The sequence below is a fragment of the Hypomesus nipponensis genome, chromosome 6 (genome assembly GCF_054491055.1).
Source record: "Hypomesus nipponensis isolate SF chromosome 6, ASM5449105v1, whole genome shotgun sequence".
NCBI classification, from domain to species: domain Eukaryota; kingdom Metazoa; phylum Chordata; class Actinopteri; order Osmeriformes; family Osmeridae; genus Hypomesus; species Hypomesus nipponensis.
In genome coordinates, this window is record NC_140366.1 from 4,477,153 (window position 1) to 4,491,984 (window position 14,832).

Sequence of the window (14,832 nt, forward strand, 5' to 3'; positions counted from 1 at the left end):
GCAAATTCCAAATAAACATGAAACATGAAACTTGTATCTCCTCTGAGTTCATCTATACTGTGATAAACGCATTGTTAACTAGTTTAGTGAAACTTAAAGGGGTCATTGATTGCAGAACCGAATTTACCTTGTCACAGTTGAATAATGACAGTTCAGTGGGTAAAATGGACATACAGTAAACCTCAAAGTCCATTGACACCTCTTTCCTGTGTAAATCTCACAATTAAAAAATGTAGCTGTAAAATGGTAGGTTTTGAAAAAGCCACCTTTTTTGGCTATGGTCTGTACCTTGGTCATGCCCCAAAATTGGCTGCGCGCTGCTCTGTGTGCTTCCACAGAATTATAAAGAACATTTTTCTAGCATATTGAAAATGGACTACGGTGGTAAATGCAGTGTTCCAGGCTATACAGGGAATGCTGACACTTTTCATAATCTTCCCAAGAAACCAGACACTCGAGGGGCATGGCTGATGTTTTTCTATGAGAAGATCCCTGTGAAGTTCGAAAATCATTTATTCATTTGCTCGGACCTTGGACAATTTAAAGAAGGATTTTCTAAGCCGCTGTTGCTGAAAAGAGGTGCAGTTCCAACCGTATGCTCCTCACAAACGCAAGCTGCAAGTATGATTTTGTCAGTAACAGTTAGCCTATTAGCAATGCTAACGTCTCCTGTATCTAGCATAGGTACAATGCTAAATACGTTTCTAAACACATCAACATACCTTACTTTGCAAATGACTCTAGCTAGACTAGCTGTAGTCGGCATTAGAAGGGAAGCTTTCCAAAAAAAATATCCAGAAAACAAATAGCAGTCTAGCCTATTGCTAATGCCTATCTAGATTATCTATTTGAAAGAACTGGAAAAATGCAGGTGCTACATACATATATATATTAGGGATGGAGATTTGAACTGATTTCACTATTCGAATAGTATCCGAAATTATTTTCGAATATCCGGATAATCTATTTTTGTTAATGTGGTTCCGTTAATTAGCCTGCCGTGACGCAAAGCATACAGTAAACACATGAACCACCACACATTCTGGCAATAATTGGGACTGTTCAGCTATTAGATTAAATAAGGGTTGAATAAAGAAAACAAATGAAAGATCAATTTATTAACATGACGAAAAGACAATGAACTTGAAAAAACGCTGCGTCTTCAGACGTAGGCTCTTAATTTGGCGGAAAAGCAATTAGCCTATTATGTGAAATAAAAAGTAGGCTACATTGGACTAAATTAAACACATTGGGAAGGCTATCCTCGATAAAAACGAAAGACACACATGGAGAAATATTGCATATTAACTTGGATATTAACTGGAACCGAAATCCTATAGGATACTGTGCGCCACCACAGAATGCAAACATAAACAGTGGATTACGCTAGCTCTACATGGCTACTGGTAAGAAAATAAATAAGCCACAACTGCATTAGCCATACGTATTTTCATTCAGGAAAATGAGCATGTAAACATGCTCAGGGGAGAGGCCAGTACGGAGTCGATTTACGAGCAGGCCGGCGTAGAAAAAACTGCATGAACTGAGGTTGCTGCGAGGTAGCCTACTGCTTAGCCAGGACACAATGCTTCTTGTAGCGCCAAATGAAATGAAAGGAGACTCGCAGCAGAACGCAGGCGTAGCCTACCTTTTTTGATGGTTTTCATCATTTCTAACGTCACAACTATTAGAATTCACAACACGACGGGTTTTCATTAAAACATTTTTTTTTATTAAACTACACTCATAAGTATTCGAAAAAAGTATTCGAATACTAACTTACTTTAGGATATCCGGATATTCGATTAACCACGCCCATCCCTAATATATATCCTGTATATAAATACAGGATACGTTAGCATTGCTAATAACTGTTACCACAAAATCATAGTACAGCTTGCGGTTGTGATGAACATAAGATCAGAACGCACCTCTTTTCAGCAACAGCTTCATAGCAAATCCTGCTTTACATTGTCCCAAGTTTTCAAAACGTTGGGTTACGGCTATAACTTTGGTTCTGTGAAGGAAAGAAAGGCTGCCAGAGGGCTGGAATATAATCTGTGCATGCGCGATTTCTGAGGAAGACTTATTTAAAAACATTACTCATGTGGGGTGTGCTGCGTCACTGTATATAAACTGAGCACGGCACACAATCGTCCTCATATAAATCCTGAACGCAAAGTCCAGAGTAGCAACAAAGTCTGGCAGCCTTTCTTTCCTTCACAGAACCAAGGTTACAGCCGTAACCCAACATTCTGTTTCAGTCAAGAAAGGTGGCTAGATGGCTAGCCCAGAGGGCTGGAATACATGTATGTCACAACGTCGCGGAGGACGGACCACCCAGCCGAGTTCAATAATAACAGGACAAAGAAATATCGTTCAGGCTTTTATTTAACGCTGCACACAAAAGCATCCACCTGGAACTCTGTAGGATACTCAGTTAGAACTCAAACTGCATTCCCGAATGACAAGCGGGATGTCACATTTAAGGAGTAAAACCTGGCAAAGGTCAAAGCTGCTTGGCAAATCTCATGCAATGGAACTCCTTTCAGGAGATCCCACCCCGTGTGTAGCAATACCCCGTGTCAAATGGGCCACCGCAGTTGTTGGTGCAGAAAGTCCTGACAGCTCATAAGTGCACTTAATAGCCTCCATCACCCAGTGTGACAATCTCTGTTTGGAAATGGCTTTCCCTTGCTGACCTGCACCATAGCATTCAAAAAGCTGATCTGTTACCCGGACACTTTGTGTACGATTGACGTAGCAGAGTAGGGCCCTCACTGGGCACAGACAATTCAGTGTTTCATCCTCCTCTGACCCAAAGGGAGGGGGATGAAATAGGTCCAAGGCAAAGACCTGGTTCAAGTTCTGGGCTGAGAGGATCTTGGGCACGAAGACAGGGTTAGGACGCAGCACAATCCCAGCCCCATTCGGCTTGACATAGGAACAGTCTGCATGCACAGACAAGGCGTGGAGTTCTCCAATGCGCTTAGCAGACTTGATAGCCAGTAGGAAGGCTACCTTCAGAGAGAGCCATTTTATATCAACATCTGCCAAGGGTTCAAATGGAGATTTTGTCAGTGCCTGGAGGACTACATTGAGTTGCCATGCAGGCACAGAGGGAAGCTGTCTTAGGCGTAGTCACTGAGCTCCCTTAAGAATTGTATGGACAGGGTGTTAGCCCCCACAGCTTTGCCCTCTATACGCTCATGGCTGGCTGAAATCGCTGGAAGAAATCCCTTCAAGGTCAAAGGGGACTTGCCCTGTTCAAAGAGTTCCTGCAAAAACTCAAGTACTAACATTAGTAAGGCTGACCTTGGGCATTCGTTCCGGCGTGTACACCAAGTCTTAAACATCTCCCACCTGTAAGAATACAGTGCTCTTGTAGAGGGAGCTGTAGTACTCTGCAAAGTCTGTGTCACCACGCTGGACAATCCTTGAGCCATGAATGTGTCCCTTTCAGTGGCCAGACCCAAAGATTGAACAGAGAGGGGTCTGGATGCCACAACTGCCCCCCTGCCTGGGATAGTAAATCCTTCCTCAGAGGGATTTCCAATGGCTCCTCTGACAGGAGGTTGTGAATCTCTTCAAACCATGGTGCTTGGTGGTGGCGTGGAGCTACCAGCAAAACCTCCAAGTTCTCTCTCCTCATGTTCTCCAGCACGGTGTACAGGAGGCCCTGAGGCCATACATGCGCCAGTGCATCTACCCCCAAAGGAGCCTCGTTTCCGCATAAGGAGAACCACAGTGGGCAGTGGCCCGACTCCTTTGAGGCGAAAAGATCTATGCGTGCCTTCCCAAAACAAGCCCAAATCAGGTGCACTGTGGCTGGATGCAGCCTCCATTCGCTTGGATGCGGACGGCCTCTTGACAACAGGTCAAACGCAGAGTTCAATGAGCCCAGAAGGTATACCGCTCTGATGGAGGAAAGATGTTTGTCCACCCAAAGAAGGAGTGTCTGAGCCACGTAGCGCTGAAGATCTCAGTCCCCCCTGGTGGTTTATGTAAGCTATTGCTAAGATGTTGTCTGTCCGCACTAGTACATGTTTGTCTTTTAATGCCGGCAGGAAATGGCAGATAGATAGTTAGATTGACCTACCACACTCCTTGAGCTCCCACACCGTTCAACACTGCTCCCCAACTTGAAAGGGAGGCATCAGTGGTTAAGACCTCTGAACTGCTCTGCTCAGATTTTGGGGTGTATTCCGCCAGTGGAGAGCTCTTAAGCACCTCGATGTTACCAGAAGGAACTTGTTCTAATTTTTCACAGGGTGGAGTGCCGTGGACAAGTACCATCTCTGTATGGGTCTCATATGTAACAGGCCGAGGCAAACCACCTGAGAGGCTGCAGCCATCAGGCCCCTTAAGCCTCTGGAAATCGTGGGACCGGACACTGCTTTGACCCAGAGAAGTGAGAAAGGCATTGATACAAATTGACAATCCTCTGGTCCGACAGACCTGCTAACATGGTGACGGAGTCAAGATTTACCCCCAGGAAGATAATTTGTTGTGACGGATTCAGCCCGCTCTTCTCCATATTGAGTGTCCCACTGTTGCAAGTGGGCCACGACCGCTGCTGTGTCTGACACGGCGTGCTGTCTTGATGGTGAACAAATCAGCCAGTCGTCCAGATAATTTAGCACTCTGACGCCTTGAGGGCAGAGGGCTCAAAGCTGCATCCATGCACTTTGTGAATGCGCGGGGTGCCAGAGATGATCTGAATGGGAGAACATTGAATTCGAAAGCTCTGTCTGTTAGTGCGAACCGGAGGAACCGCCGATGATCGGGGTGGACAGAGATGTGGAAGTAAGCATCTCAGAGGTCTATACTCGTGAACCAGTCCCCCACCTGAACTGACTGGATGATCTGCTTCATGGAGAGCATCTTGAAACGTGACGGCCGGAGGTAGTCGTTCAGTGGTCTCAAATCTATGGCTTACAGCTGCGGAGGAGTGTGCAGGACGTTTCTGTACATGCTCTCCTTCACCACCTCTTGTGCGGGGGCAGCAGAGAGGTCCTCTATGAGCTCCATTTGATACAGCGCCAGAACAGATGTACTGCAAAATGTCCTCTTAAGCCATTTGTCAGTCGTGCGATAATGCTTATTTGGGCATGAAGGATTCCACACGAGGGCTGTAGGCGGGTGTACAAGAACAACTATGGAATCATCCATTGCTGGGTATGCACCAAATCCTACCTCATCTGCCCCATTGATGTTGGCAAATTGTGCCCAGTGTCTCATGGGTGGGGTGGCAGCTTCGGGGTGCTGCCACACAGATGTAATTTCCCTGACACAATCTGGTAGCACAGGGAGAGAAGATTGTGTACAGGGGGTCAGATGGCTGAGCGGTTAGAGAGTCAGGCTATTAATCAGAAGGTTGTTGGTTCGATTCCCAGCCAGACGTTGTGTCCTTGGGAATGGCTCTTCACCCTACTTTCCTCGGGGAGAATGTCCCCATACCTACTGTAAATCGCTCTGGATTAGAGCGTCTGCTAAATGACTAAATGTATATGTACTTATCATCTCATGTACTTGGCATCTCTTGCCCTGTCAAATCGAGATGGTGGGGCCTGCGTTTTAGCTGGCATCTCCACCTTTATACACCTAGCAGCTGCGCACATTAGGCCAATGAACTCATCATCAGAGAGTGCAGCAGAAGCATCCGAAGGCACAGAATGTGAGGATGAACTTTGGTCAGAGCTCAGATCCGAAGGATGAGGGGATGTTGCAGCCAATGTAATTGTCTTCAAGGTTATCAGATTCAATCAGGGAAATACCTTCACAGTCATCAGTGGCCTCCCATGGGGCAGGCCAGTGAGAAGAAGAGGCACCAGCAGAATGCTCGCCTGAGGCGGCTGGGCGGCCAGTCAGCTGCTGCATCATCCACTGCTGATTCACAGCCAGCGACGACACCTCTTTAGCCAAATAAGTCTTTGTAGTGGCCAGAGCCTCGTATGTCTCATGCTTCCTTTTCCTGTGTTTCTTACCAGAGGGGGGTGAGGCAGACTCCTTGTTTTCACCGACTTTGGTCTCAAAAGAAGCTGCCCATGGTGAACGTTGTGAACCATCCTCAGAAGATGCCCTTGATGACACAGATCCATTGCCACCAGCAACCTGGTTCACTCGACTTGACAGGGTTTGAGTGTAGAATGAGGCACAGCTTCGACAGCTGGACGGGTCTGCCCTGGAAGCGACAGAATGCTCCGGGGCCGAGGCAAACCACACAGAGGGTGTGGCTATCCTCAATCTGCATTTTTCTATTGCAGTTCGTGCAATCGTGAAATCCAGGCATGGTATTTACGATTGTGTAGTACCTCTAAGGAGGAGTATTACCCCTAAATTACAAAACACAATCAGTGCACTTATCTGCAATGAGCACAGATGCAGTGGTACTAGACGTGGTACCAGCAATTCTGCCACAGTGGTACCAGAGATGGTACCAATAATAACAACGGTACCAGAGGTGGTCACCTCAGAGTCTGTGGTACCAGAGGCGGTACCAGCAGCCACAAGGCACAGATATTGAGCCCGTAGCAGCCGCTGAGATATATAGCCAGAGGGATGTTCTCTAGCTACTCTCTACCTCCCTTAACCAATTAGGGGAGTGACTCAGTCAACAGTGAGTCCCCTACAATAAGATGCTAGCCTCAATAGAGCGAGAGTCGCACACAATATGGGGAGAAAAATACTGTTTTCTTATTAGTAGCGACAGCTACCTTAAAAAACAGTAGAGCACAAGTAATCCTAGCGAGCGCAATAGCCTGGAAAGGGGTATATCTACCAGCTTTCAGACTACAGTCAGTAGGCCCCTCGCGCTGTCAGGGAAATATCTTACCTTATCGCATGAAGGATTAAAGAGGACGATTGTGTGCTGCGCTCAGTTTTATACAGTGACATAGCACACCCCACTTGAGTAATGTTTTGATATAAGACTTCCTCAGAAATTGCGCATGCACAGATTATATTCCAGCCTTCTGGGCTAGCCGTCTGGCAACCTTTCTTGACTGAAACAGAACAGTCCTTGGTGAAATGATTCGCGCAAATGTGTCGAGGGTCGAACTGCACAGGGATCTTCTACGCTACGGTATAGACAAACATTTTACTGGATGTATCAGGGGGCATAGAACCGCACCCCGGTCCATTTTCAGCCCAACCAATGTTACATACCTTAAGGAACAGTGTGAAATACCCCCAAAAAAACAGTCAATCACCCCTTTAAGTCCCTTAACAGTATTTTTGCCCTGGAAAAGATTGGAAATCCACTCCAATCCATTTAGAATAAGCCTTCCAGTGGTTATCCAGTGCCCTAGACCATGACTTTACTGACATCAAGTATCCAATCAGTGAGGCAGCTAAGTGGTTTCCAGGCAGAGCAACTCCTCAACCGCTCTAAAAATATCATTGTTCGAGACCCCAAACGATACACACAGCTGTGGTGCCTCTCTATCGCTCAGGCTTTCTTTAATAAAATGAACCTCCATTTTCCAGTTGTGTCTAGGGCATGGTAAATTGCTTTTTATGTCCAACCATGACCATATGCTCATTAAATGTATCTGTGTGGTTTGGTATAGCGGCATGGTGATTAGGTTAGTCTGGGACTGAGAGAGTAGTGTGAAAGCAAGATGATGGGGGAGGGAGAGGAAGTCACAGAGAGAAAGAGAGAGAGAGATAGATAGGAAAATGTGAGAGAGGAAGAGACAGGACAGACATAGATGGAAGAAGAATGCAATGAGTATGCAAAGAGCAGAAATGCATCATAGGAAAGAGAGCATGTTTAAAAAAGAGAGCAATACAGGCAGAGAGACAGAGAGAGAGAGAGAGAGAGAGAGAGAGAGAGAGAGAGAGAAAACCCTTAGGGGTCAGGAGGGGATTGTAGATCAATCCTTGGTCAGTGCAGGTGAAGTCCTCAAGAGTAGGCCAAGATATCCTTGATCAAATGGTGACAGTGCACATGTCATGCTGCTCTGTGCCTCGACACTAAATGAGATCAATGGAAAAGCCTTTTTATTTAGGGCAGAAGGACCATGTGATTTGGGTTATTGGTCCCAAGGTGGACTGAAGGCCCAGATAGCAAGCTATACCCTGCTGTTCTGAGAACCAGGACACAGATTGCCAACCTCTCCACGAACAGCTTAAAATGAGATGTTTTGAGAGACTGGCCTACTCCTGTCCATGGTGGCTAAGGAGGAAGGTCAAACTATTAAAGGCTTGTACAGTTGTAGAGAATAACAGCACCTCCACTCAGACAAACTGGGAACTGCCTGTTCCTAGTTTTGTTTTTTAAAGCGGTCTGCCTCACACACTTCATTAGGCAGCCCCACTGTAATGAGGGGGCTAAAACAAAGCGGCCAATATGAGTTGGTGTCTCCCCCTCCCCTGAGATTTGAGATAATAATGCTAGCTCTGTTTGCTGTTTGGTGTCATGCTGAATCATCATTATTCTGCCTCAGGGACCCTGGGGACTCTCTTTCTCCTCTCAGTCAACAAAACATTTATTGGAGACAGGCAGAACACCATGAAACTCTTTGTCCTAATTTGCCCTGACTGAATAAAGAATAGGTCTGGACTAATTTTACAGACTGTATAGGGGAGAGTGGGGTAAGTTGTGCCAGCGGGGAAGTTGTGCCAACCCCTGTTTCTAGGGAACCATAGAAGAAATTGGTCATGGGACCACACATTTTTAAAGAGTCAGTCGTTTTACTCATCCTGTAAAGAACAGACCCTCATTGCCTGAGAGGTAAACACATTTAAGTTCAAAAGTTTTTTGCCTTCCAAAGTAAAATTTCTATGATCAAGGTTTTTTGATTGTTGTGTCTGAACAGTTAAAGACAAGTTTGAAAACATTTCACACATGTTTTAGAGCTTTGGTAAGCTACACAATAAGTCTGTATAGCTAGCATGATTTTAGCTCAAAACTGCTGGATGATGCATTTTTCCAAAAACGTGGGTTTGGGGAAAGTTGTGCCAAAGGGCCTGTGGTAAGTTGTGCCAGATCTGTGAAGAGAATTGCAGTCAATTTGGTCTTCATTTAAATTTCATTTTTTTCTCATTTGAACTCCGAGAACTTGTTCTCATGTGTTCATGCAGCCCCAGGCCTTGTTTAAGAAAATTGACCTTTGATGTCAGACATCCAAAGTCTCCCGGTAGTTCGGGGAGTCTCCCGCATTTCAATAGCGGTTCCCTGACGCCAGCAAATGCTATACAATCTTCCGGAAATCTGGGATTTTGTATTTAGAGCGAGCGAGACTGTCCAATGGTCATTTCTGGTCGAGACAGGTGCATATGGCACGTCCTGATTGCGTCCCGGGGGGGGAGCTGGTTGAGTGGGGGGGGGGGAAAGCCACCTCCCTGAAATGAGTTTCTGCAGGTTGGGATGTCTGTGATGTGTTCATGTGGCGCAATTGACTTGTAGAAAATTGGCCTTTGATGTTGTAAAATAACTTTAAATATACCTTAAATAAGTCATTTTGTATTGAATTTGTCAAGCTTTTATATAGCATCACAGTTTCTGAGATCAAAATATACAGTTTTACTTCAGTAATCAATGGCACAATTTACCCCCAATGTATTCTCTCTAAAGGCACAACTTACCCCGCCTCTGGGGCAAGTTGTGCCACAAGACCACTTTTTTTCAGAAAGCTATATTTCTTAAATACTATATTTCAGATCTAAAGTGATTGTTCCCAGGGATGCACCACATCCTGAAATATATGTACATATTTTAGTTGGGAGCATTACTGTCATGGCCTTGCTTTAAAGTCACTTTAAGTAGAAACTGGCACAACTTACCCCACTCTCCCCCACTCTCCATTGATTAACTCATTCTCATGATAGTGTGTGACTACGTGTTTTTTTCTGAAAAGGGGTAGCCTTTAGTGATTCAGTTGAACAGCCTCTGTCTTAGTAAGAATGGTGGCGTTAAGACTATATGCCATGTCCTCTTTGACTTTTTTGTTTGTTTCAATATATGAGATTTTTTCTTGGTTTGGTTTTAAAACTGTTTGTTCAAGGCCAGTTTAGTCTCGGTGCAAAATAATCAAAGGTGTGAAAAGTGCTATCCAATTTATGAAAACAAAACACTACAATATTGCATGCAGTACTGCGCATACAACAGATTAAATTAATTCCTGGAAGTTGAAGACAAGTGTTACGAACCCGGCTCAGTGCTTTGAGGCAAAACGAAGGGAACACATGTGCAAAGGTGATCTGCTGTGACGATTTATTAAACAATACTAACAGAACATAACCAAAGATAAAGCATGCCAGTCAGTGAATCAATGATGTACATGGGTTTAGGTGACTCATGTAAGTGTGTAGTGTTGAAAGGTGTGTTAACCAAAGTCAAAAAGATTGCCACAACTTAAACAAACGTGCTGCGGACAAAAGGAAGGGGTTTCCTCTCTCCTTCCGACATCTTCTTAAATGGGAAGGGACACGCCGCCCAGGTGTATCCACTCAATCCGTAATGGCCAAGGAGAAGGAGGACGTCACACGCCCCCCCACAAGACGGGGACACAGGGTGTCATCGCAACCAACTCGGACCCCATCAGCAGCTTACCGAGTCACCGAGCGAACACACCCACACATGCAAACAAGGCTAAGCGACAGAGCATAGGCCACCACATTGTCCCTACCCTTGATGTGGTGCACATCCAAGGGTAGTGCGCCACATGCAAAAACATACACCACTGCATTATCCGCTGATTTGGGCACAGCATGGAGTGCAAAAAGGTCAGAGGGTTATGGTGTGTATAAACAACAACGGGGGTCACCCCAGAACCCACATACACCTCAAAATGCAGAAATGGCCCAAATAAGTGCAAGAGCCTCCTTCTCGATCACCGAGTAGTTCAGCTGGTGGTCATTCAACTTCCTCGAAAATAAACTGACAGGCCTCTTCACCCCCCCAACAACCTTGATGAGGACCGCTCCGGTTCCAACCTGGCTGGCATCAACCTGCAACAAAAAGAGCAGCTCAACCCGAGGAGCAGCGAGAACAGGGGACGAGGTTAGAAGCATTTTCACATCCTCAAAGGCCTTCTGACAGTCGGGAGACCAAACAAACGGTGCAACCACGGTAGAAAGGTTCCTACAGAACCCCCGATATTATCCAACCATACCCAGAAACTGCATAAGCCCCTTCTTTGTGGCCGGGGCCGGGAAGTCATCAATGGTCCAAACCTTGGCACGCACCGGCCGAACGTGGCCCTGACCGACAACCTTACCCAGGAACGTAACGTCGCCTTGGCAAACTCACACTTCGCCAGGTTAACGGTCAGGCAGGCGTCAGCCAGACGGCCAAACAACGCCTGAATACAGGCCAGATGTTCTCCCCAGGTATCACTGAACACCACAACGTCATCCAAATAAACCGCACAACCTTCCAGACCCGAAACAACCTTATTCATCAAATGCTGAAAAGTGGCCGGCATGTTCGTAACCCGAAGCTCATTACCGAGTAAGAATAGAGCCCTGACGGGGTCACAAATGCGGAGATGATGTCACGGGCCCTGGGGGTCAACGGCACCTGCCAGTAGCCCTTCAGCAAGTCAAACTTACTCACAAACTTCGCAGGACCAACGCCGTCAATACAATCCTCCATATGCAGAAGCGGGAACGAATCCGGCCTAGTCACACAATTACCCTTACGGTAGTCTGTGCAAAACCTAAACGCCCCGTCAGGCTTACTCACCAACAGACAAGGTGACGCCAAGGAGACTAGATGACAAGGGCCTAGCTATATCATTCTCCAACATGTACGCTATCTCCAAATCCATGTGGGCCCGCTTCTGAACCAAAACCCAATAAAACTGCTGACGAATCGGTTCTGCATCACCAACGTCAATATCGTGCACAGCCCAGTGAGTACGGGACGGGGTATCCGCAAACAAGGCCGGGTAAGCCCTAACCAACCCAACCAGCGTGTCACAACGGTCAGGGGACAAAGGATGTAGCAAGTCCGGCAAAGAATCCAAGGACTCTGAATTCCTCAACCGTCCCGAGGCACAGAATCGTCCACGCGAGGAACCCCCTCCTCATCACCCGTAGCCACCCCAGAGGAACCGGGAGCCCCTGGCACAGAGTCTACCAAAAGCATAGCCCGAACCTCCCCCGCATCAGCAACCGGCCCAGACCCAAGCCCACGCGTATAGTGGGCCTTCAACAGGTTAATATGACACAGCTGACGTTTCTTCCTCTGGCAAGGAGTAGCAAGCTCGTAGTTTTGAAACGAGTACTTCCGCACAACGCTATACGGACCACTAAACTTCGCCTGAAACAGAGACCCCGCTACTGGCAGCAACGCCAGAACCTGATCACCCGACGTAAACTGACGGGGCTACGCCCGACGATCAAACAGCCACTTCATCTTCGCTTGTGAAGCGGACAGATTCTTTTAAGCCATCTCCCCCTGCCAAACACAGCCTCTGCTGAAACCCGTTTACATAAGCCAACGAGCTCCCCGGCGGCTCAGAAGATGTCCAGTCATTCTGCAACATGGCCAAAAGCCCACGAGTGGCATGTCCAAACACAAGGTTGTTGGGGCTGAACCCCGTATTCTCCTGCGAGACCTCGCAAGCTGCCAACATCAACCAGGGCAACCCCTCCACCCAGTTTCTGCTGGACCCTAAACTGGGTCAACGCCTGTAGCACAGACTTTGTGGTGATAGTACGAAGGGGGATAAACGGCAGGATAACATCACTGTAAACAAATAACTAAACCCAGCCTTCGAACGAGGTAACGGCCCAACACAATCCACAGTCAAATACTCAAAAGGCAGAGAAACTGCAGGCACCGGAAACAACGGAACCGGCTTGATTGACTGATTCGGCTTCCCAACCACCCTACATGTATAGCAGGTCTTAATGAAAGGAGAAACATCTCGCTTTAACCGAGGGCAATTTTTTTTTTAAGGATACGATCTTAGGTCTTCCTCACCCCCAAATGTCCTGCCACGTCCCAACGAGAAACCCCCCAAACCAACCCCCTAATCTTCCCTGGCACTACAGTCTGGTATGTAGCCTCACCCACTAAACAATCACCAGACGGCACTCATTTATGCATTAGCAACTTAGGAAATAACCCTGCCTAACGCTTTCCAGGTCGTCGAAAGGAACAACCAGAATAAAACAACCCCTTAAGCTCCGGATCCACCCCCTGCTCCTCGAGCAACTCCGCATGGGGTAGATCCACCAACCACGGGATGGAGGGCAAGATAGAAACAACATCCTTATCCCGGCCTGAGGAAACGCCGCAGGACATGGAGCGCGTCACGACACACGCAAAGAACACCTTGGGGAAACATTGTTCACAGTGATTGGGAGTCCCCGACAGAGCCGGGTCAGGGCACACCACCAAGGACGGAGGAGCATCGCCAAAGACACACGCACCCGCCAGGTTATTACCCAATATCACTGACACCCCCTCAACGGGCAAGGAAAGCCGAACCCCAACCACCACCTCACCTTGCACTAGGTCCAACTGGAGAACCAACCTGTGTAAAGGACCGCAAAAGTGTTCAGCCTTATCCCAAGAACCAGTATCCTCGTCCCGGTATCAGATACCGTGGAAAAAGGCAACACCGACTGCAACACGAATGTCTCAGACACACCAGTGTCCCTCAATATCCTGACCGGAACCTGCACCCCACCACCCACCAGGGAGACAAATCCATCCGTGATGAACGGCTAATACTCCCCCCTACCAGAAGTGCAGGACCCCAGACCACCCGGGTTTTGAACACCCTTGGAACAACCAGGGACCTGAGCAGCCAATGCAGTAGGTCTAATATTAATGGAACCTCCACACCTCCCCCTCAAGGCAGGGCACTCATTCTTCCAATGCCCCGATCGCTGACAAAAGTGACAGTCATCTGAGCCACCCCCACCTGGCCGAACCCCACGGCCCCCAGGAACGTCGCCTGTGCCCCAAAATGACTCTAAGACCCCGCCACGACCCACGTCACCACAAACCCTATCATCCACAAAATCCCACAAATGGATCAAAACATAATCGTCAGCCAGCACAGCAGCCTCAACAACCGACCTTACAAACCCGACCTTACCTATTCGGACCGGAACCGATTGACGAAATTGCTCCAGCACAAGAAAATCACACAAACCGTCAAAGGTATCCGGACCGTCCCCGAAAGCACCACACCACCAGGAAAAGTGGGCTGTTAAATCACGTGCAAACTCCACATGCGTCTGCCATTAAGAGCAGCAAAGATCAATATCATGCCTTCAGTAGGCTCTGTCGCATTGATATAGACGTGAGTAGTAGGGGGAAGAGCGGTATGCCTGCGTTACGCAACGGCACAAGGATCATGCTAGTTCTGCCGGGCACTCTTCTTTAACATAATTTTTTGCTCCAAACACAACAACAGCGGATGCTCAAACAACCATTGCTGAATTGACCAAATTATATATTTTAATTTCTATTACAATAGAAATATTTTTGGAAATGGTACTGTCTTATTTTCTTATTTATCTTTTCACAACACTTGTCCTCCCTTTTGACCCTTTATCTTCCTTCCTGAATTCGAGTGTCCTTTTCAGTGTCCTTTTCATGCTTCTGGTCACCCTACTTCTCATTGACTTCTCAAAAGCATGCCATCAGAAACCCAAGGGAACAAATGAATCCCTAAATATTGTTTATTTATTTAAAAAAAGTAATACAGTAAATATTTATGTCAATTTGTAATTATTAAAGTAATTTGCAATTACTTTTTTTATAAATTGTTGACGCGCTCGAATCGGAAGCCACCTTTGGTTTGGCACTATACCATTGGTTCACAGACTTAGATGGAGAAAGCTGATTGGTCGTCAATTGAA